Source organism: Centropristis striata, chromosome 4 (genome assembly GCF_030273125.1).
Source record: "Centropristis striata isolate RG_2023a ecotype Rhode Island chromosome 4, C.striata_1.0, whole genome shotgun sequence".
NCBI lineage: Eukaryota > Metazoa > Chordata > Actinopteri > Perciformes > Serranidae > Centropristis > Centropristis striata.
This window is the reverse complement of record NC_081520.1, coordinates 26,933,466-26,960,688: the sequence shown is the minus strand read 5'-3', so window position 1 is coordinate 26,960,688 and position 27,223 is coordinate 26,933,466. Positions and strand designations below refer to the sequence as shown.

Genomic DNA, 27,223 nt, shown 5'->3' with positions numbered 1-27,223 from the left:
GCAGATTAATCTATGACCTAAACGACCTGAAACATCTGCAGCAGGAAAAAGCAACACAGATATTAATGCAGCGGGAATATTAACCAGAAACATCAGATGTTAAGGTGAAACTCTGCCAGGGAACATTGTTACTGCGCAATGAATACTTCTACTTTTCATACTTCGAGTATAGTGTGTACTTTTCTGATAATACTTTTACTTAAGGTTGAATGCAGAATGTTAACTTGTAGTGTAGTATTTCCTTAGTGTGCATTACACTTATGTATATCATACTTGTGAATTATACTTTTCCTTCAGTAATGACTGAATATTTCTCATATTTCTTGTGCTCACACAAAGAGCTCATCACACATTCCTTTCCTTTATGACCAAGTTGTGTGAACATAACTTCTGTCTTATATTACCACAGTGTAAAGTGCCTGTGTGTGTGTGTGTGTGTGTGTGTGTGTACAGTATGCTCTCCTTATTCTCCGCCCTTCTGTTTATCATAAAGTCACAACTCATCCATCACGCCTCTCCATTTGTCTTCCGTCGTCATGTCTGATGCTCCCTCAGGTGAACAGTATTGGCGTTTAACTGAAAGATGCAAAGCACGTTTCCACTTACACAGCGTTACAATATTCATCATGCAGTCCACGTCTGACCCTCCCCCGATGCTGCTAATTCTAATTCAGGGCCATGCCGGCACCAGCAGCCACCCCTCATGCCACCTCAGCCCTCTCCCTCTTTACACTTCATACTTTGCTGCCGCTCCTCCATCCTCACTCCCATTCTTCTGTCAATCACCATAAACATGAACTGACACATTTTCAGAATTCATTTCTCCCGTCTGAAGTTGCTGAAGTTGGCCCACTTCTGCCTTTTCAGTGACTAAAAATATGGCATAATTTGTCTTAAAGTTAAAACTTATTCCTGTTTGCAACTTAAGATGTGGCTTTTCTTCTGATGTGCAGATGATAGAGGTTAAATAAAACTATTCAATGTTAGAATTAATTATAAATCCAGGCAGCAATCCATTGCAGCTTTGTTGGATCAAAGGCATGCTTCTAGGCTCTTTTCATGTTATGCTAAACAAATTCACTCAGTAAATCTGACATGAAGCACTGACCAATACAACAAAGCACAATATTCACATTAAAATATGTATACAGTACTGTGCAAAAGTTTGAGGTCAGGTGTGAAAAATGCTGTAAAACAAGAATTCTTTCAAAAATAGAAATGTTATTATTTGCATGGATGTGCCAAAGCATATGCAGCCTTTTCAAATAATAATGACAAACTGATGAGATGATGAGCTCTAAGAACATGAGAAAGTTCTTTTCTGATCTGAAAAATGTACAAAAGCACTAAGAAAAAATATAAACACTCTCCTAAAAAGATATTTTAGTTAATTATTTATGTTTAACTCTTTGTCACTCTGCCCCCTTTTACTGAAATGTTATTAAAAACTACATTATGTTTTATCAATTAACAAAATGCAACGCAAAGTGAGCAGTGAACAGAAGAAAAATCTAAATCAAATCAATATTTAGTGTGACCACCCTTTGCCTTCAAACCAGCATAAATTATTCAGAGCTGCCTCAGACTTTTGCACAGTACTGTACCTCCAATATGTTCATCATTATATGTTCATAAAGTGCAATATTTTGGAAAATTTTCTGCATTGAGTTTCCAGATTTCCAAGCAAATTCTGCACAATTTTTTTCTTGCAAAACTCTCAACTCATTTCTGACTGTTACCGATCAAATTCTTTGCTTGACATCATCTTATTATCAGTGTCAGAGATTACCAATACTAAAACATTTTTAACCCTCCTGTTATGTTGCGTGTCTAATTGACCCATTTCAAAGTTTAAAAATGTATAAAGTATTTTTTCATAAAAAGTCAAAATGTCAAAATGTAAAATAAAAAAATAAAAAATCAATGTCATGTAAAAGCATTGTATTTTATATGTACGACGTTCCAATGTACATAAAGAAGTTCGGTAACGCTTTATAATAAGTTCCTTAATAACCATTAATTAACAAGTAATAAGGCATTGTTCTCGCTTTAGATCCCGTAGTTGCAAAAAGCATAGTTAACTTATAGTTAACTTATAATAGATGAGCAATAAAGTATATTTTAATATCATAACAAAATAAGATGAATAAAGGCATGGCAAAGACATAATGGGTGGGTCATGGATGTTTGTAATGCCATTATTAACACTTATATAAGCTTATAAACACACAATAATGTTAATAAGCATCTTGTAAGGACTTACAAGGGCCTTATTACTTGTTAGTTAATGGTTATTACAAGGACCTTAATATAAAGCGTTACCAAAAGTTTTAACATTTTTTTTATTAATAACGAGTACATTTTACTAATTGAACCTGATCTGTAAAGGAAACCACTGCACTAAATTTTGATTGAGATGGTTAGTAATGGAGTTAATGATGAAATATGAACAATGTTTATTGAGATTTTTTAGTTTCTGACATTTTTCTGACCCACGAACATTATAGCTGTTCCTGAGTAACAAACATAACAGGAGGGTTATGAAGAGACTTTGAAAAATGGAGATAGTGTCAGAAGAGAACGACCCTAGATCACAAACATTTCTCTTCATTTTTGTGGAATTGGTTTGAACAAACTCTGAATTCTGACCCTGGAAACTGCTCTTCCTGTCCAACATGAGACTCAAGAGTCAGTGTTGTTAACATGCAGGTCATCCTTTGTGTGGTGCTGCTTCTATAAATTGCTTCAACACAGGAACTAGATGACTCTGGAAACATACATCTCAGTCTGTAAATGACTTTCTGTCAAGCAAATAGAATATACACAGCCCATATTCTATACACAATATGAAGTGACTTGTGTCCTTGTGTTATTGTCTGAAACTAAGAAATTCACAATGCCTATTCATTGTGTTCTCTCAGTACTCTCCACTGTATGTATGTATGTATATGTATGACTGTTGGAATATATGCATACAGACAAAGTTACACATTGTATTTGGTTGAACAGGATTTACGCATTTCCACCTTCACTGTTTGTACTGTAACTGGTTGACAGTCAGTGTGATCCAGAAGAGAAAGGAGGAGTGTTTTACATCACTGCACTGCATAAAGGAAATAATAAATGAATAAAACATGAAACATGGAAACATAAGGAAACAGCCTTCAGGCTGAGCTGCACACTTCACACATTCTCCATCATTAGTGAGAGTGAAGAGTCACCTGAGAGCTTTGCTTTAATTAAGAGTCTCACATTTTAAAAAGTCTAATAGAAATATATATACAATATCCTTGACAGGGCTTGAACTGTTTTGCATGAAATGACTGATGTAGTGACTCTTGAGGTTTGGAGATCGGACCATAAATACATACTGATCAACATGATATTAACAGTTTATGAAGGAACCAGCAGATAGTTGTACATAATGATTTGCATGGATGCGCCAGAGCATATGCAACCTTTTCAAAAAATAATAACAAATTGACGGAATGATGGAGCGGAGTATATGATAATGTCCATTCTGATTTGAAACATGTACCAAAGCACTGAGAAATACTAAAAAAAACTCTCCTTAAAAGGACAATTATTTATGTTTAACCCTTTGTCATTCTGATCATTTTTTCTGAGAGTTTGGGGTTGTTGACAGTGGATAAATACAATAAATGCCACACAGAAGTGGTGAAATCATCTGAAAGATGTGAACCTGAAGCTCACCATTGTGTGGGGTTGTTCTGGTCATAAATCTCCAATATGAAGGACTTTAAACCAATAAATTAAAGCTATTAAGGTGTATTAAGGGTTCAGAACATTCTGATGTCCATTTGTCTAGTTGTTGCAGTCATTTTGGGGTTTGATACCATTTGTTACACACATTTGGTGCTGAATTAGATCATTTTTCTTTTCGAGAATGAATACAAATGGTTACAAAAAACCCTCCAGAATAGTGAATCAATACACTAAGATCTGAGGAAAACTGTAACTTCTGAATAATGTCACCAATTCATAATCTTGTTTCTCATCAAATCAGAAAAAAAGTAATGAATAATCAAGGTGATCATGTAATTTTTAGGGAATTTATTTAGAAGCTGCATGTGGAAAGCACCAGTCGATACCTGATAGATAGATAGATAGATAGATAGATAGATAGATAGATAGATAGATAGATAGATAGATAGATAGATAGATAGATAGATGGCTGTATGGGTGTGCCTTTTTGTACGGAGCCCCTCGCGCAGAGTCTCGTGCACGCCGCTCAGCCCCCTCCCTCTCGTGTCAGTCAGCCTCGTGCGCCTACAGCCGCCTCCAACCGGCGGGAAGCACGCACTGAAATCTGCGGCTGAAATTCAAACTTTAACCGTGTGTGAGACGTGTCCGTCAGCAGCTCCTGTCTCTGAGCACCGGGGGGATGTACCGGAGGAGTCACCGGACAGAGGAGGACCATCTGACGGCGCCGTGACGCTCCGGAGCCTCGCTGAGGATTACCACGGGCTGCACCGGCGATGAGGGGATTTTTCTCTCTCTAAAAATAGGCGAGTTTCGGTGCTGCAGGTCTGCACGCCTCCACTGAGATGTTAACCGAGATGTTAGCTGGTGCAAAGTGAAGCTTCAGTCTCAAGATTCTCCATTTCTCCTTTTCCTGAAGAACGCGGAGCTGTTCGGTGGATTATCAGCCGGCTGTCAGCGTGTGATTGATTATTGATCCCGGAGGAAGGAGCCGGACTACGCCCGGACCCGCTCCAAGGCTGCCGGACCGGGATTGCATGTTCTTTCTCTTGGTTTTGGATGATAAAGAGACCCCCAGCTTCCACCCTGCTTGCCCACGGACGGACCCCGGCGCGCATTTTCCGGAATATTTTGGGATTGAAATAGTTTTATTTGTTAAAAAGGCCCCACCTGGAGGGATAGCTGCATGTTCTGGGAGCGGACCGCCCGTTCAGAGCCGCAGACGGATTCTTGGATAAGTGAAAAGGTTATTTACACTCAAGGACACCCTAAGTGTGGGTGGGTGCAGCTTTCTTAGAGTATTTGGGTTTTTCAAGCACAAACCAGAGCTGCGCACTCGTTTCTACCGGGACTTGAGATGAACGCTGGCGGAATTGAAGGTATTTAGCCTCCCGACATCACTTTTCTATCCTTCATGCTGCTTTGGATCTCTCTCTGAGGACTGAATCACGCATATCCACGGAGGGCAAGGGCTCCCTATCAGTTTGAATACGTTATTGGAGTAACGTTAATTGGGCTTCAGCAGCCGAACGGGAGGCTAATAGGAGTCTCTCTTTTTTCCCAGCTCCGGTATGACCCCTCTACCCGCCCACCCTGCTCCTGTGAGGATCTATGTGTACGTGAGAGCTTCTCTTGGGTTCGCACGGTGAGACCACCGGCACCTGGATTCCCGCTTCGCCCCCTTTTCCTTTTTCTCTTCTGCCTGACTGCGCGCACGTCTGTTCCGGTAATTCCGCTTCTGCTGCCGCTGCTTCTGCTGCTGCTGTCCGGTCCCACACACACACACACATACACACACAAGCACACAAGCACACACACCAGAAAACTACCCAGAGAGGCTCTCTCTCTCTCTCCGTGTGTGGATGGGAAAGGAGTCGCGCAGGAGAGGAGAGCAGGAGTTGGGATAAGCAGCAGAGCCTCATCGTCTTTTTTAAAGCCTTTCCGGGCTCCTGATTGTGATTTAAGTCGTCTATTAGTGGACGGATCGGGAGAGGAAGAAGAAGGGATTCTGGAGAAAAGCGACAGGACAAGAGGAGAGAAGGTGGAGATCGATGAAGGTAAGGCTGATTGATCGGCTGTTAATAATGCAGGGTGTGTGAGATGGCGGAGGATGCTCGCTGGGACCGAGCTCTGCTATGCAGTTGATTTTTCTGGCTGCCGCGGGTTTGCCAGGCTCACAGCGTTGCCAGCAATAGTTTTATTCTTAGTGCCCAGGAAATGAATCATCGCTGTAATCTGATTAGGCTCTGCCATAACCTCTCTGTGTGTGTGACTGCTCGCTTTCTCTGCGCCTGTGTTGGCACCGTTGGTGGACTCTGCCATTCTCTCAGGCTACAGACAATTTATTTAAAGCTCCCCAAAATACCGTACGCGGCCGCTGACTGTGTCCTCTGTGCTGGTTCACTTGCTCAAAGGCTAATTGTTATTTTCTCACTTCTGTGCTGCGATGTATCTGCCGGGTTGGAGCCCCGCCGTGCCCCTGTATGGGAATGTGTGCGTGCGCGGCTACATGAATGTATGTGTATTGGTGTGTGCGTACGTGCATGCGTGCGTGTGCGTCGGGCATGTGCATGGTTGCATCCGTTCGCGCGCGCACGCATGTGGGTGGGAGCGCAGTAATAGAGCCCATTTTGGGGGAGCCCTCTCTCTCTCTCTCTCTCTCTCTCTCTCTCTCTCTCTCTCTCTCTCTCTCTCTTTCTCTCTCTCTCTCTGTCTCTCCTTCTCTTTCTCTCTCTCTCTCTCTCTCTCTCTCTCTCTCTCTCTCCTTCTCTTTCTCTCTCTCTTTCTCTCTCTGTTTCTAAAGCTGCCTCATCATGCCGCTCCAGTTGACTGGCGTTACAGCCACATCTATTATGCAGGAGGCTAGGAGATGAGAACACAAGAGGGGAGGAGAGGAGAGCAGAGAAGGAGGTGAGGTGAAAGAGGAGGAAAGAGAGAGGGACAGTGGTGAGGATCACAGAGGAAGGAATGGGTGAGGTGGAGGAGTGGGTAGAGGGAGCACTAGGCCTAGAGGACAAGATAAAGAAGGGTGGGAAGAGGAGAAGGAGGAGGAGGGAAGGGGCAGGGGAGTGTTCAACAAGGGATACAGAAAAAGACAAGGGCAGAGGAGAGGAGATTGCAATGGTGATAAAGTAAGGATAACAGAGGAGAGGGTGAGATGAGGAAAGGGAGGAGTCAGGGTTGAGTAATGGTGGGAGAATAACGTTTTTTAGAATAGCTAATCCATTGTGCAGGTAGATTATTCCTACCTAATCATATCAGACTAACTGATAAAATAGCTCTCCCTCTTGACAGAAGAGCAAGACAGAGATTTGTTCACAAAGCCCATAAGGAGCCTGGGAGTGTTTAGATGCCAGAGACAGCTCTACGCTGAGAGAGCCTCTGTTCCTAAAAAAAGATCTGAAAGAGCTGTCAAAAATATCTCCATAGACATCTGAACAAGCTGCTGGTAGTTCATGGACACATTCAAACACTGCCTGGGACTCGGGGCAGGGAGAGCTCCAACATGTTTTGGGTTTTTACATGCTGTCAGCTCTGATATTGTTCAACATAGACACTTTAAGTTTATGGATAGTTTGAGTGAACTTCTGGACCATGGAGAGCTCCTTAGTGTCAGTCCCAGGAGGGGGGTAACAGAAGTTGACCCTCAGTGGTCAAGGGATTAAGTAAGAACTGGTGTAGTTTCAGAACCATGGAGAGCTCTAATGTGGTCACAGTGAACGGTGGAGCTGTCCGAGGTCCTGAAAGGATCTACAGCCCACTGTGACCATGTTAGAGCTTTCCATGGTTCTGAAACAAACTACAGCTGTCTGTGACCATGTTAGAGCTCTCCATGGTCCTGAAACTAGAGTGCCACAGAAAGCAGTCAGATTGTCAGCACCACGAGCAGATCTAACATTGTCAAACATAGACACTTGAAGTTTAGAATAAATCTAAGTACAAAGAGCTGGGTAGTTGACTGGTTTCAGACCAATGAGGGCTAATTTGAGGTTGCCTAATTACTAGGAACAGCATAATACAAATTTGCCCTCAATTTTTAGATGTTTCCAGGACCATGGAGAGCTCCAACACTGCCACAGTGAGCTGCAAATAAAGCTCTCCATGGTTCTGAAACAAACACGGTCAGAGTGCCACAGTGAGCTGTAGATGGTTTCACAGTTTGACATTTTTGGGTACCCTGGTCAGCTCCTTCATATTGAATTTAGGTTAAATAAAGTGGTGGATAGTTCCAACATGTCTGCTTGTAGTTTATGGATAGAGCCAAGCAAGTTGACTGGTTTTAAGACCTCTCATCATTACCAAGAATGGCATAATATTGCCCTCATTGAGCTCTATGTTTTCAGGACCAAAGAGGACCATATTTTGGGTCAGCTCCTTCATATTGTTAGCACTATGAGTCCTGGATAGTTGACTGATTTCAGGACTATGGAGAGCTCTCATATAGTATCAGTGTCAGGAAGCTGCTTCATGATTTCAGCATCATGAAAAATACTGATATAGTTAAAGAGTCATGATGAGCTCCAACATGAGGTTAGTGTCCTGGTGAGCTCCTTCTTGGGTTTAGCACTGTGGCGAGATCCAACCAAGCTCCAGTGATTGCATGGATATATTCAAACAAGATGGAATTCAGGATCCAGGATTGGCTTCTGTGATGCATTCTGAGGGAGACTGTAACTGATGTCAGTTACGAGGATGAGGCAAAATACTAGAGAGCTCATACAGACTTGTTGACTGAACTAGATATGTGAAGGCAGATCAATGAAGTGAATCAGTGTTCAGATGTTTTCTGCCAGATGAGCATTGGCACTTTCACAACCACTGGCAAGATTATATAACTGGCATAATCTAGGGATCTTCCCAATTCTAATTAACTTTTTTCATTGATACAAAAGTATAATAAATCTAACTTCAGTTGTATCAGTGTCAAGGTCGGGCATGTCACAGTTTAGATTCTACATGCAAACTGATTGAAATGAGCTTTCAATTTCAGTCATCAACATCAATATCAGGATACATTAAGCCAATAGTTGCTTATTTGCAATGCTAATGCAATGTTCAAATTGAATCGAATCGTGCCCTTGAAATTTAGAGTTTGGATTTGGAGAATTGTGACAACCTGAGTCACGGTGTGTAGAGGCTGGACAGATGCGGAATAAGAATTAAAGTCCCAGTTGCATCAGATAGAGTCAGTGAGATAACAGGAGCTGCTCTCAGGGCTGCAGTTTGAAGGAGTGCACAGAATAAACCTGCATGTTGGAAAACATCCGGCTTGCTGAGATCTTCTTGATCAAGACATTGAATTCAGAAACCTTCAGAGTCACTGTTCTTCTGCTGACCCCGGCCTCTGACCTCCCTTGGGAGGGAGGGTTAATTGAGAAGAGAATATAAGTTGTACAATCAATAAAATGAGCAGGTTATTGTTGTGGTTTCAATCCATGAATACGTCCCTGTGAGACATCTATTTTTAGAGTTAAGAAAAGGTATGAATTGACCTGAGGACCTCCATAAGAATACAAGCATATACTGTTCAGTGGCGCTGCTCCGTGTGGATACAGTATCTGTTATTTCTATATATATTTTGATTTATGGAATAGTCTTTTGACGATTAACTAGCATAATTGTGTTCACAGGCATAGTTTGCACCTGTTTTTTAAATATCAAAATGTTACAATTAGTAACAACAACAATGGCTAAATGTGTCAGTTGTTAACACATGTACATTTCTAATAAAAGCAGGATTTCAGGAGCCAACTTGGCATGTCGGTCAGTGTTGGATTTCTCCCAGATAACTCCCACAATCTTGTTCTCAAACTTGAAAATTTGGGTGTTTTTGTGTCAATGTTGCTGACAGCTTTGATTATTTTTTCCCTGATCCCATTGTTGGCCACGAATCCACTGAGAATCTGTTGGAGACAATGTGTGTGCATGTTGTAATGAAACATCCAGTTGCCGAGGCTGGCTGGCAGATAAACAGTGAGATAGGTAGACAGTTGATAAGGATCTGAGGTGACAGAGACAACAGGCTGGTGTAGAAGGACTCAGGCTGACGGGGCAGCAGATGGACAGGCAGGCAGGTAGGCACACACACTCTCACTCACACAGTAAACAAACAGCCAGACAGGCAAAAGAACAGGCAGCCAGGTGGCGAGACACCCAGCCTCATAGTTGAGTGTGATAATAGAACGAATGGTGTTAATGCGACTGGAGTGATGCGTGCTTTGTTTGGTGGCGACTCTTATCATATGCAGAGCATTACAGTGTGCTTCACATCCCATTAGCGGAGAGAGAGAGCTCCCCCACCTCCATCTGACTCTCAGCATGCCACGATGACATGTTTCCACCTTCTTTTTCACCTATGACACGTTGGGTGACAGCACACCTGAAGACCCACCTGTCACTTATGGAAGATCCTCAAACACAAGATGCATCTCACAGTGTAGAAGCTGCACTTTAAACACTGATTACTCTATATAAAAATAAAATAAAATATATAAAAAAAAATAAATAAATAAAAATAAAAATAAAAATTTAAAAAAACATTTAAAATAAAATGTTTTTTTGTGAGCAGATTTGCAGGTATGGAAAATTACTTATCATCCAGTCAATATTGTATGTTATGATATTCCCACATGGCCAACCATGCAACTAGTCAGAGTGACTTTTGACTTGTATAGTTGACTAGTAACACACATTTTATTCAACTAGTTAACTAGGCAGAAGGCAGAAATGCTCACTGGTTAACAAGTTTTGACCTGACTAGTTAACTAGTGAGCCTCAAAATGTTCACTAGTTGAACTAGAAAAAGCCAAAATACTCACTAGTTAACTAGTTGCACAAAATGCTAAACAGGAGGCGCACTGAGGCTTCCTATTGGTTCTCCAGTTCAAAATAAAAAGTACTGTACATCATCCTGCCTGCTTCATTTGCACGTTGCGACTCGTTAACATGTTGGCTTGAGGAACTGAAACTAGTTAACTGGTGGCTGCATGTTGCACCTTACATGTTAACTAGGCAGAAATGCTGACTAGTTAACTAGTTAGGGTCCATCTTTGTCTTACTAGTTAATAAGGGACGCTCAAAATGTTTCATAGTTAACTAAAACAGCCGAAAATGTCAACTAGTTACACTAGTTGGGGATGTTTTGGCCTTGCTAGTTAACTAGTTAAACACACTTTCTCTCACTAGTTAACCCCTTATCATTCTGACCTCTTTATTGAGAATTGGGTGTTGTGGGGTAGTGGATCTTTAGGGGGAGATAGTAGGTCAACAATAAATGCCATATAGAAGTGGTGCACATCATCTGAAAGCTGGGGATCTGGAGATTAATAAAGAACAAATAATGAACTAATTAAACGTATTAAGGTGTATGCGGGTTCAGAACATTCATGTATGGTTTTATGAAGTCCATTCTCCTCCTCAACTAACTTGTTTTGGGGTTGATATTGTTTGTTACACATATTTGGTGCTAAATTAGGAATTTTTTAAATATTGAGAATGTATAAAAAATGGTCAGAATATAACATCAGTACACCAAGAAATCCATGCTGTGATTTAATTTCAAAAACCTTTGACATTTTGGAGATTTCTGTATTTTTGGCAATTAGAGATGTCAGAGGACATGGCTTTGATAATCGCCTGGTGGGTCGAGGAGCCCGTTGTACAGAGCCGGTTAACTAGTTGGGGTCTTTTTGACCTCACAAGTTAACTAGTTGAAGAAAATGTGTGAAGACACTCTAACTGGTTAACTAGTGACCATTTTGGCTTTCACTAGTGGAAGAAACTGATGTTTTATTCGAAGGATTTGGAAAAAAAAATGCTCAGAGAGCTTTCAATAAGCTAACTTAAATAAACTTTCCTGTGCTTGGCTTTGGAAATGGCCACACATTAAAACATATTTTAACAGTAAATCACAAGGCCTGCTGTATCTGTTGTCCAATCTGGGGGTCATGAAACTATTACAGGCATTATATTTCACTGGCAGCTACAGAGTCTGGTAATTCAACTAGCAGCTTGGCCCCCGTCCAGCCGGTCTCAGATCAGACCTCTCTGTCCTTAAACCTGCCTGCCAGATAAAAAGCAAACATGCCACAGATCTTCTTAGTCTTGAGTTATAAATAGAGTTATTTTCCGGCTCTGTGAATTAGGTTGTGTTTTGATCTTTACAAGCTGTCATGCAGAAATGTTTCTTTTTCTTTTATGTACAACTTTAAATGTTGGTTTGGTTTATTTTCGAGGCTCTCGGGGTGAATTCCTGAAGCGACTCTTGTTCCCCGTAAAGCCGCATTATGTAACAGCACCCCCACTCAGAGACAGATAAGCAGGTAAGAGGCCGTCACAAATATCCAGATCATAATATGTGATTTACATTCCGGTGGAAATTCTGCATCCTGTCTGGTTAAAGAATTAATCTGAGGCTTAATCCCTCAGCCTGGAGCTATACCCCCAATCCCTCCATCTATTCACCCATCTGCCTCTACATCCATCTGTCCATCCACCCAGCCAGCCGACTCGCCTTGTCTGCATTCTTTCCTTTTCCTTCTTTGCTGAGAAATTTTCTGATTGGCTCTGGGGAAGATGTGTTGCAGGTGAACTGCAGGTCTGCTGTTTACTAAAGACATTAGCTTTAAATGAAATGCTACAACCACTATCTGTACTTCATTCTTTGGTCCCCAGGAGGTCCTCCTTATCAGCAAAATTTCATTTCCTCTCCCCTGCCATTACACAAGGCTTTTTTTCTCCATTTTTTTATTCAGGCATTAGGAATACCACCACCACCACTACTACTGTTGCAGAAAAGGAAGGTACAATTACTGTAATTTAGTTAGAGCCCCATAAAGCACCGAAGAGAAGTATATGTTTATCTTAATTCCTTACCCTTTTAGAACTACAGTCATGGAAAAAAATATTAGACCACCCTTGTTTTCTTCAGTTTCTTATTCATTTTAATGCCTAGTTTAACTAAAGGTACATTTGTGAGGACAAATATAATGATAACAACAAAAATAGCTGATAAGAGTTTAATTTAAGAGCTGATATCTAGACATTTTCCATGGTTTTCTTGATTATTATTTTGGTTTATATCAATAAAACCATGGAAAATGTCTAGATATCTGCTCTTAAATTAAAGTCTTATCAGCTATTTTTGTTGATATTATACTAGTCCAAACAAATGTGCCTTTAGTTGTACCAGGCATTAAAATAAACAAGAAAATGAAGAAAAGGGTGGTCTAATATCTTTTTCGATGACTGTATTTAATGTAAAGAGGTGTCGCCTGACATTTCTGTTCAGACTCCACGCTCCTGTAATGATCAAACTGTAACAGTTCAATAGATTTATAACCAGCGTTGAGTTTGACTTCCTCTCTGATCCAAACCGTACTCATTAGTTGATGTATTTTTGCTCAGTGTTGTAATATCTAGAGAACTCCCACACATCCAGGCTCACAGAAACTGTGAAGAAGTGTTAATTTATTTCTTCTCCTCCTCATCTTCACCTCTCTTCCTTGCATTTTGTTTCCAGTTTATTTTTGTCAATTCTTTTGTGATGAAGGCTTTTCTAAATACACCACACAAGTGTGACCTACATTTGTGCCCAAATAAGGGATTGCAGTTCCTTTTGCTTTGTCACACTGATGGAGAAATTAAAAGGGATAGTTCACATTTATTGAGATGGACTCGTATCAGGTACTGCATTAGCTACATTGGATGGTTGTCGAGTTGTTAGACGGCACTTTCTGATTTTCTCTTTTTGAAGATACCAAACTCCTTTGACAAAAACAGTAATTTTACTTGCAAGAGTTCCTGATGTGGCGCTGTCTAGTTGAATGTGTTATTGTGTGACTTTTGTGTTCTAAATGTTCAGTAAAGTCAAACAATAACACAAACAAGCTAACCAATATAACAACTTTAGTTTCCCTTCTGAGAGGGCTGTGTGAGAGCAACATAAAGTGGTGAAGATATTCTATATAACATACACTTAATCTGATTTATTGGATTGTTTGTTGTGTATTATGCGTTTAGCTGCAGCCCCGTCCACAGCAGTAGGATACTGGGTTCTCCTGAAAAAGGAGCCCATAGGTCGTTTGTACAAAGCAAAATGTCCCAGCAAAATACGACTTATTTGTACGTTTGAGACTTTTCCTCTTTCCATTTAGGTCACAGTAATAATGATTGATGGCGAGGTGGAGTATAAAGCACAAATTGTCAGTTAGGGTGGGAGGGAGGGCCTTCATCAGGATCATCATGAAACATAAGTACACAGGTGGTTTAGGTATGAAAACACAAAGTGGTTTAGGCCTCCTCCATACAAACTGGAGCCATATCTCTTCTCTTAACACCCTGACCATGACCATATACTGCTCTTAAACAATAAATAAATAATTCATTAGTTTATTAAGGTGACCCTCCCCCCAGTTTAAAGGCTTATCGAGAGTAAAATGATGATCAGTTTCAACACTGAGGAGGTAGCTGGCAATGAGGAATCCAAACTTCTACATTTGACATTCAAGTGAAAATCAAACTAAATCCAACATGATCAGAAGTCCCTGAAACATCAGGAACACTTTACTTTTACAAACAACCCTTACTTGTCTCTGTGCCTATGTGCCGGAGGGACTTTCTCTGTTTAAAATGACAAAGCAGATTCCCTTTCAGGACGGCAGAGATCCAGCCTGGATTGAATTAAAAGCTCAGAGCAGATAACTCTGCAGTGTAACAAGGGGGTACTCTCTCCTCTCCCTCCGTCCTCCAGAGTGAGACTTCACGTGTGATCTGACAGCACAGGGATTAATGAGAAAATAGTAAAACGTGTCAAGTTTAAATTGAATATGAGTCGGCGTGGTGCAGACCCCTGGAGAGCTGGCAGTGTGAGGACACATGACAGCCACAACTCCACATACTATTTCAATATGGATGTCAGCATGCTAATGTGAGCAGGAGGAGATCTGATGCTCATCACGTCTCTCTCTGTCTCTCTGTTTCCATACCACTGTCCATCAATCTCTCCCTCTACATCTCTCTATCTGTACTCCTCTTTCTCTTTGTTACTTGACTTATTCCTCTGTCCGCCTCTCTCTCTCTCCCTCTCTTTTTCAAGTTGAAGGTCATATATGACAGCTCACTGATGGATGGTGCAGCATGATTCAAGAGGAATGAACACTGTGTGTGTGTGTGTGTGTGTGTGTGTTCGGTCAGAGAGTGAAATAACAATGAATGATGAGCAAAGAGCTGATTTTTACTGTTTTTTTTCTCTCCAACACACTGAAGATCTCACTTAGATCAAACTTGGCAGTGTGGTTACATTTGATGGACTAGAGAATTAATTAATTAATTAATAAACAGTCATAATTGCAGATGACAGACTTTTAGTTGGTTACAGTTTAAAAAAATGAAAGCAGCTTTGTGTCCCTGAAGGTGTCTTTCTGTCTTTCTGTCGTTTGCTGCTCTTCTCCTCTTTGTGAATCATGTGGAGCGTCCCAACTGCCCAAATGTTCAGTGTGTGTGTATGTGTGTGTGTCACAGTCCCTTATGAGATAAAAAGACTGGGGCTCTTACAGGCAGGACATGAGCACTGCAGAGCTGTGTGTGTGTGTGTGTGTGTGTGTGTGTGTGTGTGAGGCAGATGGAGGTTGCTGTAAGGTGAAGCCTCTGTAGATTTAGCCTCCATTTCACTGTCCATCAAACACAGTGTGAGTACACACACACACACACACACACACATAGCAGAGCTATGGTTTTAGTGAAACCAGATTGCTCCTCTGAAGTCGCTGCATCTTTTTCTCCTCCTGTTTTCTTCTAGAGCTGCACAACATTGGAAAAAAACCAACATTGCAATAAATATATATCTATATATTTTTATATTTATATATATGAAATAAACAGCCTCCAGGAATGTTCCCCTCTCGGGGTGTCCGGGGGGAAGCCTCCCCTGAACAAAGTTGTGTTAGTTTTAAAGTGAGGAGCATCAGTCTGGTGCACTTTAAGGACAAATCCTCCCACACCGAGTGTCTCCGACCCATCCGGGCTGATTTTGTGGACCTAAAGCCTAAATCTAAAGCCCGACAGATATGTGATTTTTGAGACAGCAGCTGGTACTGGCTTTAGAGGGGAACATTATGTGGATTGTGCACCGATTTTTCACCTCTCCGTACCCCCAGAGCCACTTTCTTAAACATAAAACTTTATTATATAATTATTAACATTGCATTATTATTCATTATACAAACAATGCATCATGTTGTCAGACAAGTCTATATTTTTTTACTGAGAAAAAAATATAAAGTAATGAGATAAATAGCTAAATAAACATCATTCTGTCAATATTATAAAACAAAAGTGCTAGAAAAATAGATAGCACATTTCTAAATCACGGCAAGCAACGTTTTCTGCACTTTCATATATATGTATATGTATATAAACACGATAGCCTACTGATATGCCTTTATTCAGCCAATAATATCTGTCAGGCTCGCCTACGTTGCCTAAAGATAATAAAAAATACTAGATTTGTCATGTAAGATAAGAAATGTGCAAGTTTTCCTTTCCAGTCAGGCTGCAGAAAAGTTGCAGAATTATGTGTTTGAGTTAATTTGTCTTGCTTTACACTGCTACCCTGAGATGTGACGACTACATGTGCACTTTTATTACTGAATCTATATATTGTGCAGCCCTTGAAGTCACAGTGTTGGGCTCAGTGGATGGTATCATTCATCGCCTCAACCCTAAAAGCAATGCTCCGTAAATATGTGACTCCTGCAGTGTGAAATAGCTGAAAATAAAAGAAATACATTTCCATGCATGGCTTTAGAAGAGCAGGCATCTCTTGATTAATTAATCCCGGCCATATTTTTCCATCTACAGTAGCTCCATATAAAGCCTAAAATCTGTCTAAAGGAAAATAAATTACATTTTGGTCCTCCCAATGTCCATCTGTGTGTTCAATCGGGGATTACAAAGGATTTGAATTCAATAGGCAGAGCCCTGTACAGACCCGGGGCATCTTTATGTTATCTGGATCCACTACAGTCAATCTTATCAACTCTGTAAATTAACAAAGTGTTTCCTAATCTAGTTAGGAGTGTCTTTATGCAGAGAGGACAGTGTCTGCAGCATAATAAGCAATGCAAACTTGCACAAGTCGACTTTATTTCACAAAACAAAGAGCTTAAAATAGAAATAACTGGAAAAAACGTCTTGAGCTTGGTGCTGGAAATGTCACTGTGTCGTTATTAACTGAATTACATGTTCGTGGAAGCATTATCTATTGTGCAGAACCTATTTTTCTCCGTCTTATAATATCACGTCTCCATCCAGGGCTCCACTACATCTGACTGTAATTACATTTATGTGTTCTATTGAATTCATGTGCTACTTATGTGCTGTATTGTTAAAGCATGCAGGATCATTTTAGCCTCATTCTTTCAGCGGTGTGAAACAGACCTAAAAGAAATAATTAGAAGCTGTAATCTAAAGAGTAATCTTCAATGTACAACAAGTACGAGGCTTTAGTGCTTCAACCTGCTGTGAAATTATATAAAAACACACTGGAAACATACGACAGAATTTATATCATTATTCCTCTTTCTCTGATATACTCTCTCTCGCTCTCTCTCTCTCTCAAGATCTGTCACTCTCTCTCTCTCTCTCTCTTTCTCCGCTCCATTCTCCCTCTCTTTCTCTCACTCGCTCTCTATCTCGCTCTCTCTCTCCTCTCCTTTCTCTCTCTCTTTCCTCTCTCTCTTTCCTTTCTCTCTCCTCTTCTCTCTCTCTCTCTCTCTCTCTCTCTCTGTCTCTCTCTCTCTCTCTCTCTCTCTCTCTCTCTCTCACTCTCTCTCTCTCTAACAGAACCCAGCAGGTGTTAAATAACATGCCTGATAACAGCCTAAAAATACCTCTGAGACATTTTCCTCTGTGTCTCTGTCTGTCTCCTTCTCTTTGTCTTTCTCCCAAACACAAATATCTCTCCTTCCTCCTGATTCTCCCCTCTTCCTCTTAAGTCTCTCTCCCTCATCCCTCTCTCTCCAGTCTCAGTGTAAACACAGCTCTGCTGCAGTTCAAACCCTCCTGCTGACACAGAAAATGGGAGCATGATTGTTAGCCCTGAACGCACAGCTCGCCAGGGCTACCACAAAGTATAGGATGGAGGGATATCAGAGGAGGAGGAGGAGGAGGAGGCAGGGAGGGAATGAGAGAAAGCCAGAATTGAAGACAGAGAGAGGCAGTAAGAGGCAGAAAGAGTGGATAGATGGCAGCCAATTACATGGCTCAGCTTAGTGTGAACAGTGGGACAGGGTGCTGTCAGCAGCCAGATAAAAATAGTCACTATCTATTGGTGTGTGTGTGTGTGTGTGTGTGTGTGTGTGTGTGTGTGTGTGTGTGTGTGTGTGTATGTAGCCAGTCTGGTCTGACTCCAACTCATCAAATATCAGCGTTTTGTCTGAAACCAACACACAAGGCAGAAGATGCACCGGGCTTTCATTATCCAATACAAACCCATCCACTGCAAACATAATAAACAACAGAAAACAGAAAAGGTCCATTTAAAGTGGGCAGGAGGGACAAACAAACTCTTTGACTTTTTTTTCACTTTTTACTCCTGTTATTTGGAGTCAACTGCCTCCAGTAGTAACATCAAGAAGTGGCTGTTTTTAAGCCCAGCCCTGTCCTTTTACCTTAACCTTAGTCCAGTGCTTTTATTGCCTCAAGTTAACTATTCACTGTGAATATGGAAGTTTATTTTGAAAGGCCACTATGCATATAAGTAGCTGAAAGTGACACACTGTCCCTGCAGACTGTCCTCCCCTTAAAAAAAAAATGCTTCCACAGGTCGTTTCTACCAGCAGAATAAAGGCGAAGTGCCAGTTAGGGTGGGATGGAGGGGAGGTGGACGGATCAAACTAACAAATAAATGACCAAGAAAGTCAGAAGATGACCAAAAAGTTACAAAATTAGACACCAAATGACCAAAATGACAAAAAAATATGGCAATAAATTACCCAAAAAATATACAAAATGACAAAAAAATTCAAAATAAGACACAAAATGACCAAAAAGACAAAACAAGGTGTAAAATTACAAGAAAGTCACAAAAGGCCTTAACTGTTTCCCAGTAGAGCAGTGTTGGTGTCCATGTTTTACCAAAGTGCAGCATGTGATTCAAACATCTCTTAACTTCCTGCATCAGGTTTTTACTGAACTATGTCACTTCCAGTAGTCACGTTGTCCTCCTAACTACTTCACTTCCAGCATTTACATTATTTATTTCCTCTTTAAACTGTCTTTTAGAGCCTAACTAGGAACTGTTTGGCCCTAACCTTAGAAGTGCTGATGGAGCATAAATTCAACCAAACCAAAGCTGTCATTTTTACAGCAGTAAACCTCACCATGTCCTTCAGCTGCTATGGAGCCATAGTAGAGACACTGTACCAGTGAAACACTCATATGGGTTGTTTAGGTTAGGTTAGATTTTGTGACTTGTGCATTGTTTTCAGATGCTGGGGATTGTGACAAAGTGACAAAGTGTTGTTCTCATGTTTCTTTAATTGTGGGTTTTTGCATGTGCATCTGAACACGCGTGACATGTTTTACCTATGTGCATCGTCTGCTGTGTTTGCTGTGTTTGCTTTGTGTGTGTGTGTGTGTGTGTGTGTGTGTGTGTGTGTGTGTGTTTGTGTGTGTGTCCTTGCAGCACAGTGTGGAGGGGGAGTAAACATCATTTGTCATTCAAGTTTTCACTTCCTAGTTAAGATGAGTAGAAAATTCCACACATATACAGACTCACTCTACAGTTACTGATCGTGTGTGTGTGTGTGTGTGTGTGTGTGTGTGTGTGTGTGTTTACGACAGAGAGAAAGACATTCGGTCAGACAGCTTCCCACGCCGCACAACCAATTATACAATTACCTCTCTGATGTGGAAAGAAGAATTTGAAGACCTGTTTGTGTGTGTGTACACTTGTCTCACAAACAAACAAGAAGAAAGCCATTTTGCAATCACTCACACACTCCCCCCTGTCTCACACACACACACACACACTCTGACACACACTCACACACACACTGACACACACACTGGGAGCTGAATGTCATGTTTGATGTAATGAGTTTCATGGGTGAGTGTCTCCATGTAAGGCCGGGTCATTAAATGGTAATGGTGAGATGAGAGCTAATCTGTCACACACTGACAGCAGAGATAGATGGAAAGGAGGAGGAGAGAGAGAGGGAGAGGGAGGAGATGAAAGAAGGGGTGGAAAAAAGGGAAGGTGAGCGAGAGTGAGGGAGGGGGGGAGATGAAAGAGAGGAGTGGAGAGGCAAACAGATTCTGTTCCTCCTGCTCAAAATATAAACACAGGAAAGAAATATATATTTTCCAGACTAAATATTAACATTCTGTGGAGGAAGTTGTGAACAGGAAATCTGTTTTTTTGTCAGCTAAAAATAGAGAAATAAGGAAAATACTAAACTGAAAGTGTTCGCTGTGAACTATAACAGTGAATACAAATAAACTTAATTTGTAGTTTGACTGACATACATGTTGATGCAGCTAGCTTCTGCTTTATGGTGGACAGGAAGAATAAATGTTGGTATTTCACATTCCTGCAGACGACAGATATGTTGAATGTTTCTGAACCGTGGCAACTGCTGTTTGCATGTGACGAACCAAATTACACAACGTTAGACCTTCAAATTACATGCAATGCATACGGCAAAATCCAATTTTATGTGCATATGATACATACAGGAACATGAGGAAGGATCAGTGTATCATATGCACGCGAAATTGGATTTTGGTGTATACATTGCATGTAATGCAGAATGAAGAGAATGTGCCGGAAAACACATGACAATCACTGTTTTAAGTAGTTAACGTCAGGCACCAGTACCCTTTCTGTTTCTCATTCAAATTACATTTCTGTTGCTTTATTCTGCAGGAAAATGCTTCAGTGCAATATATTTATAAGCTTGGGGAATATTTGGTCCTGACATTTAACTACAGTATAATTCGGTATATGATATTTGACTGATTCCTTTACATGTTGCAAAGATCAGCCACCAGAACCACTTGTCTAAGGTTGGGTTAAAAGAAGTGTCATTAAAAAAACATATCATTTAACATACATTATGTAAGGAAAGATATATCATTTAATTCGTTTTTCTATCTTAAAGTCCTGGGGCATGTTCAGTCTGAAAGTGGTGTATAGTTTTTGAGTTGAATGGCAGGTTTCCTGGAAACTGTCAAATGACATCCAACAGGCTTTGAAGAACAATTTTTCTAGTTCGGTTAGTGTGGAGGTGTTAACCAATCAGCAGAGACATATATTTTCTAAGACATCTCATATATTTATTTGCTGATATAATGAATTAATCTTGGGCTTATCAAACATCAGTTGATCTGTTTTTTTCAGTCCCAGTTGTGGAGAAATTTCTATAGTTTTTACACTAATTTATAATATTTTTAAACCATCTTTTGGTGTGTTTGTATGAATTTATTCCATGCAAAGCGTCCATAATGTAATGTGTAGAGGTCGGAAAAAATCGACACAGCATAACATCGTGATATTTTGCATGGTAATATTGTATTGATTCATGGCCACCAAGTATCGATATTTTGCATTCTGTCAGTATTTTTGCCGTTTTTATACTGGAGATCCAAATATATATCCAAAGATATCAAAACTAGAAGATGTAGGGAATCTATGGCACCTTGTGTCAGGATATGGTGTTGGGAAGTCATTCATTCAGAAACATTTTTAGCAGTGAAGCTAGTTGTTTGTGAAAGTTTCATAAATTGCTGAAGTTGTTGTCGTCCATACATGTTTGATATCAGTTCAGTTTGACTGAATACTTTGTTGGTCAGTTTGTGGGTTTGACTTTTTTCAGAAAAAAACTGAAGTGAGATGAATAGACTGAGAATTTTCTCTGATTGGACAAAAAAATTCTTGATTTATTTTAATTTTGTGGACACAAAATCGTATAATGATTCATGATGAAATCAGATCGTGGGGACGATACGCTGATTCACACCTCTAATAATGTGTCTTTTACCTGGACCACATGCCAACAGTTTGTTTAAATTAATATTTTTTAACTTTTTGTTGGGCTGAATGTTCCTCTCAGTTTATCTGTTGATTCACTCCCATTTGTTCAATGTAATCATCCATAATTTCTAATAAAATGTGGCAGTGTTAGGGAGCAGATAGAAGTAGACATGCTCAGAGGAAAGATGTTGGGTGTGTATCTTTGGAGAGGGTGTTAGCTGCTCTACAGCAACATGTTTAGCCTCAGTAACATTGTCTGTGCATGAAGTATCCAGTGGATTAAGTTCCCTGCAGACAGAAAGAAGACGTATCCAGAACCTGTCAGAAAACGAGACCTACTAAATGTGTAGAAACCTAATTCCCTAGAAAATGACTTTACTTCATGCTCGTAACTGCTCCTGCAGAGTGGTTAGAGAAGGTTTTTTCTCTCTTTACTTCGGGGCTCTGATGGAAGCTTATGCAGCCACTGTGCTGTGAATTCCTGATGGCAGATGGTATTGTGGATTTTGCTCAGTGCACCGTCGCTGCCGTCGTCTCCCTGGTGACTGACGTGACCTCCTCTCCACTGGAGCTGCAGCCACATTTATTACAGTTAATCTGTTTCAGGAAGCTGCTCGCTCGCTCTCCGCTTCCTGTCACTTTAGTCATGTATGATAAAACATTGTCATATGTTCTTTTTATTAATCACGTCATTGATCGCGTTTTCTATTAAATGCTTCGTTTATAAAATGTCAGACGCAAAGAACTCTAATTTGCACTGATCTTAGGGCTGTAACTAATACTTATTTTAATCATTAATTCATCTTTTTGTTATGTTTTTGATTAATTGATAACTAATTTGAAACATCATCAGTTCACAGACACCAGCGTTCTCTCTGACAAACAGTCCAAAACCTGTTTTTTAAAAATATATTTTACTTCATTAATCACCTCATTTTTTTAAGGTATTAGTGTTCAGAAAGATTTGAAACCTTTCTGTTTCTCATTCAATTTACATTTCTGTTGCTTTTTTCTGCAGGAAAATGCTCCAGTAGAACATTTATAGGCTTGGGGAATATCTGTTGCTGACATTTTATGACAGTGTAATTTGGTAAATGATGATATTTGACTGATTTCTTTATATGTTGATATAAATGATTATATGGTTTTCATAAAGGTTTCTAATTTGCACTGCTTATTTGAATTATTAATTCATGTTTTGGTTTTTCTGATTTAATCGATGAAACTTCATCAGTTCACAGAGCCCAGCATTCTGTCTGACAAACAGTCCAAAACATGTTTTTTTAAAAATACATATTTAACCTCATTAATCAATTTTAAAGTGCTAATTTCACATTCAAATTACATTTCTGTTGCTTTATTCTGCAGTAAAATGCTTTAGTGCAACATTTTTAGGCTTGGCGCATATCTGTTCCTGAAATTTTACAAAACAGTATAATTCAGTATATGATAATGTATTTGACTTTTTTTTTGCAAAGATCCCCCATCTCAGGCTAAAAAACATTCTCAGAAAGCATTGCATTACCATTACTAACATGGAGGCTAGAACAAGGCTGTTTTTTATTGCATGAAAAGCGTTGGCCTTTCAGCGATGCATGCTTTTTATTGGACGATGGTGAATATTTATTTTGCAGATGAAATTGAAGCCTTTGTTCTGTGTGTGCAGGCGCTCAGTAAATAGCAGATTACATCACAAACCGGTCTAGTTCCCCTGGAGGGCTTCATAAAATGTATGCATTAAAGGGAACGGCGAGGTGTTCCAGATGAAAGCGTCCATTAAACACTGTATGAATACTGCTCTATATTATGTGTCATCATGCTTATCCAGAGGAGAGAGTTTGGGTCATTTAACTGGTGTTTCAGGCTTATTTAGTCACTCCAAGATGACCGAATGTCATCCGGCTCGTCATCTGTAACCGTCGCCGAGCGCTGAATGTCCACATTTTCTCTGCTGTGGGGAAATGAAAGGCTATATTTGCATGAGTGTGTCTTTATGGTCCCGCTGAGGGCGAGGGTAGGGAGGTTTAATGGCACTCATCATAATGCTGTCTTTAATCATTCATGATTCACCTTTCTATACACATTACTGAATATTTTAAAAACCACTTTTATCGTTTTAAATCATCTGCGGAGAGTCGTGGCTGCAGGTAAGAGGGTTGTGTGGTTGCGTGTGTGTGACTGTTGGAAACTGTTTGGGAGCCAAGCTGTTGTGTTTAAAGGCACGGTGAATTTAGTTTACACAGCAGCGAGTCCTGTAGCAGCTCTCAGTCACGCCATGTGTCATCAGCAGAATGCACAAGTCACCTCCTGGTGATGGAGCCGTGCATATACATATACATATACAAACGGTTCTGCTGTGGGGATGGATAGTGTTTGAAATTCATATAGAAACATTCACATATCATTGCTGGGTTTTGGTGCAGAAATGTATTAGGGTTTAATGTGTAATGCCATACAAGAATTTTACTTGAATTAACTAAAATTATTAAATTGTCTTAAGAAAACATTTGTCAAAAGATGAGTGAACTACAAAAGTGCATATTTGATACATTCATTACAATTAAGTCACAGCAAATTAGTTTATTTTGGTTCACACTGATGTATTAGTTGTTCATGAAGTCATCCAAACACTGTTCCTGTAGAAGGTGATGAAATTCTCTGAGTTTCAGATTATATTATAAATCCAGATGTGATTTATCTGGTACTTCCACAGCAGCTACAGAGCAGGTGTTCAAATAATCCTGAAGCTCCATTCAGAAAACAAACGTAAAAACGTAAAAGTTGTGTATTTGTTGTTTTGCAGACAGAAACGAAAACAACAAACAAAGCATGAATTCAGATTTTTTACAAATCTGCATCAATATTTCTGCATCTTTTTTGATCAATTGAAGTCACAGCTAATGAGTTTATTTTATATTCGTGCTGATGTTTTAATGCTGTTCAGGCAGTCAACCATTCTCTGAGTTTAAGATGATATTATTAATTCAGACATGATTTAGACTTACACAGCAGCTACAGAGCAGCTATAGTTATTGATAACGCCATTGTGTCCGCTGTTGCGTCTGGTGTGAGTAACATAAACACAAATGTTGAGGCCCCAAAACAAAAAGCATCAGGTACAGAGATGCAAAGGTCAGAATGTGTCCTGCAGCAGATGAGGTGAGACTTGTTTTCAGCTCAGCAGGTGATGAAAACCTTCTGCTAAGTAACTGAAGCAGTCAGCGCTCAATGATGATATAAAACAATCAATAAAACAGGTTTTGAATCACCACAAAGATGAGCGGTCCTTGAGAATGTGCATTACAACAAATGTAAGGATAACTGGTGCAGTAGCAGTGTGAGAGATAGCTGCAAACAGACTAAGAGAGAGACTAATCACTTGCACTCGGCTTTTATTTCCTGTGTCGTTCTGTGATTTTTGCCTGCAGTTTTGATGCACACAGCTCTTGGCTGTCTCCTCAGCTTCTTGTTGGCCTTTGCCCCAACACTTGTCACGTATATTGACGAGCATTTGCTCATTATCTTTTCTGTGCAAGGTTCTGGATGAGTGAGCTGTTCTGCTGCTCTCTGCCTGTCCATTAGAAACCAGAGCTGTGGGAAGAGAAGTAACATATTGATCATGGAATCACTTTCTGAGTTTCCACTGAAGGTCAGAGGGATTCCCCAGGCAGTTTGGAAAGATTTAGGCAGAGCTGCTGGCTCTGGGATGGATCTGGCATGAGAGTGAAAACTCTACTTCAGTGGTTTTCAGCTTCAGTGGTTGGTGTAATCTTCAGGGAAGAGTTTTATCAACTCCCTTTTTTTATTGTGCCTCTGATGGAGATATTATTTCACTTTATTGCATTTAAGTTGTGTCTTTTAGAACAAGTTCTGTTCTGAATTTAACCAATCTCTGATTTTTCTGTGACATAATCACTGTACCCTCAGGGACAAGAAGTGGAGTTTGTTTCTTACCAGATCATAACTTGATTTCTTTGTAAATTAATGGCTTGTTTCCTGCCGACGTACAGCAGGCAAGATGTTCAACCACCCACAAAATGTACCAGGAGGTAATTTCCCTCCACATAACAAACAAAGTGGAGAGCAAACAGCTTTCTGAGAAGTGTTTATTGGCATTTCTGCTTCATTAACATTTGCAGACAAGAAAGAAACAAGAAAATCCACTGAGAGAAGAAGCTTTCACTAAATGCCTGTTTCCGAGATTGTCTCAATATTTACCAAAATAATCTTTATTATGATTACAATTGACTCCTTTGTAAAAAATAGTTTTTATTTGAATAAAATATCACAGTGTCAGCATGCATCAGGTAGGAGTATTGCTCATGTAGTTCTGACCTAAAGGTTTTTCTCTCTGCAGGTTTCAGAATCTTGTTTAAACTTTAAACTCAAAAGTGTTTAACAGTCAGAGCTGAGCCTGGGCTGAAGTTGTTGTTAACTTTGGGGCTAACAAGTAACACAAGCATACAAGTAACACAACTTTACACTTTAAAAAATTGTGCAATGCAAACGCAGAAATCTAAATTTGCATGCATAAGATATGCAAAGGAGCATTTGTAAAAGCAGCGCTCCTAGTGGCTGCAGGACATGGTAAGGTGCTTTGTAGTAAAAAAAAAAAAAAAGCTGCAGTTTGGTTGAATATGTGATCTGTCAGCACTTCTCTAAGGTTAGGGCCAAACAGTTCCTGGTTAGGCTCTAAAAGACACTTTAAAGAGGAAATAAATGATGTAAATGCTGGAAGTGAAGTAGTTAGGAGGGCGATGTGATTACTGGAAGTGACATAGTTCAGTAAAGACGTGATGCAGGAAGTTAAGAGGTTTTTTTGGTCTTTTCATTTCTATTTTTGTCATTTTGCTTCCTTTTTTTCTTTCATTTTGTGTCTTTTTTTGGTCATTTTGTGTCTTTTTTTGTAATTTTGTGTCTTTTTTTTTGGTCATTTTGTGTCTTTTATTTTCATTTTTGGTCATTTTGTGCCTTTTATTGTCATTTTGTCTTTTTTGGTTATTGTCATATTTTTTGGTCTTTTGTGTCCTTTTTTGGTCATTTTTACATCTTTTTCAGTCATTTTACAACCTTTTTTTCTCACATCTCCTGGGTCCTGGGTAGGTTTGACCCATCCCCCTAAACTGCAACTTTTGTGCTTTATACTCTGCCTTGCCATCATACACAATTACTACGGTCACTACAGGGCACCACTAATGACAAATGGAAACATGGAGAAATAATTGGTATATCATATGCACAGAGGAACTGGATTTTCATGCATGCATTGCACGCAATTTGAAGGTCTAGAGTCGCATTATCTATATGCGGATTTAAGAGAATGTTCATGATGTGTGTTTGGCTGTGATGTCTGTGTGTGCGACGTAAACCCGTTGTTCAGCACATGTGGTTAAATTAAATTTGACTGGTAAATAATTCAGGATAAATCAGAGCGACATCTGTTTTTGACCGTTGGCCGATTAATCC

General features: G+C 39.9%; 1 protein-coding gene across 2 annotated transcripts in view; it reads left to right on the top strand.

Moving 5' to 3' along the window:
* The first annotated feature begins 4,439 nt into the window (after positions 1-4,439).
* Positions 4,440-27,223, top strand: part of si:cabz01090165.1 (uncharacterized protein LOC100333421 homolog) — a 533,531-nt gene continuing 510,747 nt past the window's right edge. For both annotated transcript variants that reach the window (XM_059331258.1, XM_059331257.1), the window contains exon 1: positions 4,440-5,780. The gene's annotated coding sequence lies outside the window, so the exon portion shown is untranslated. The remainder of the gene's footprint in view (positions 5,781-27,223) is intronic.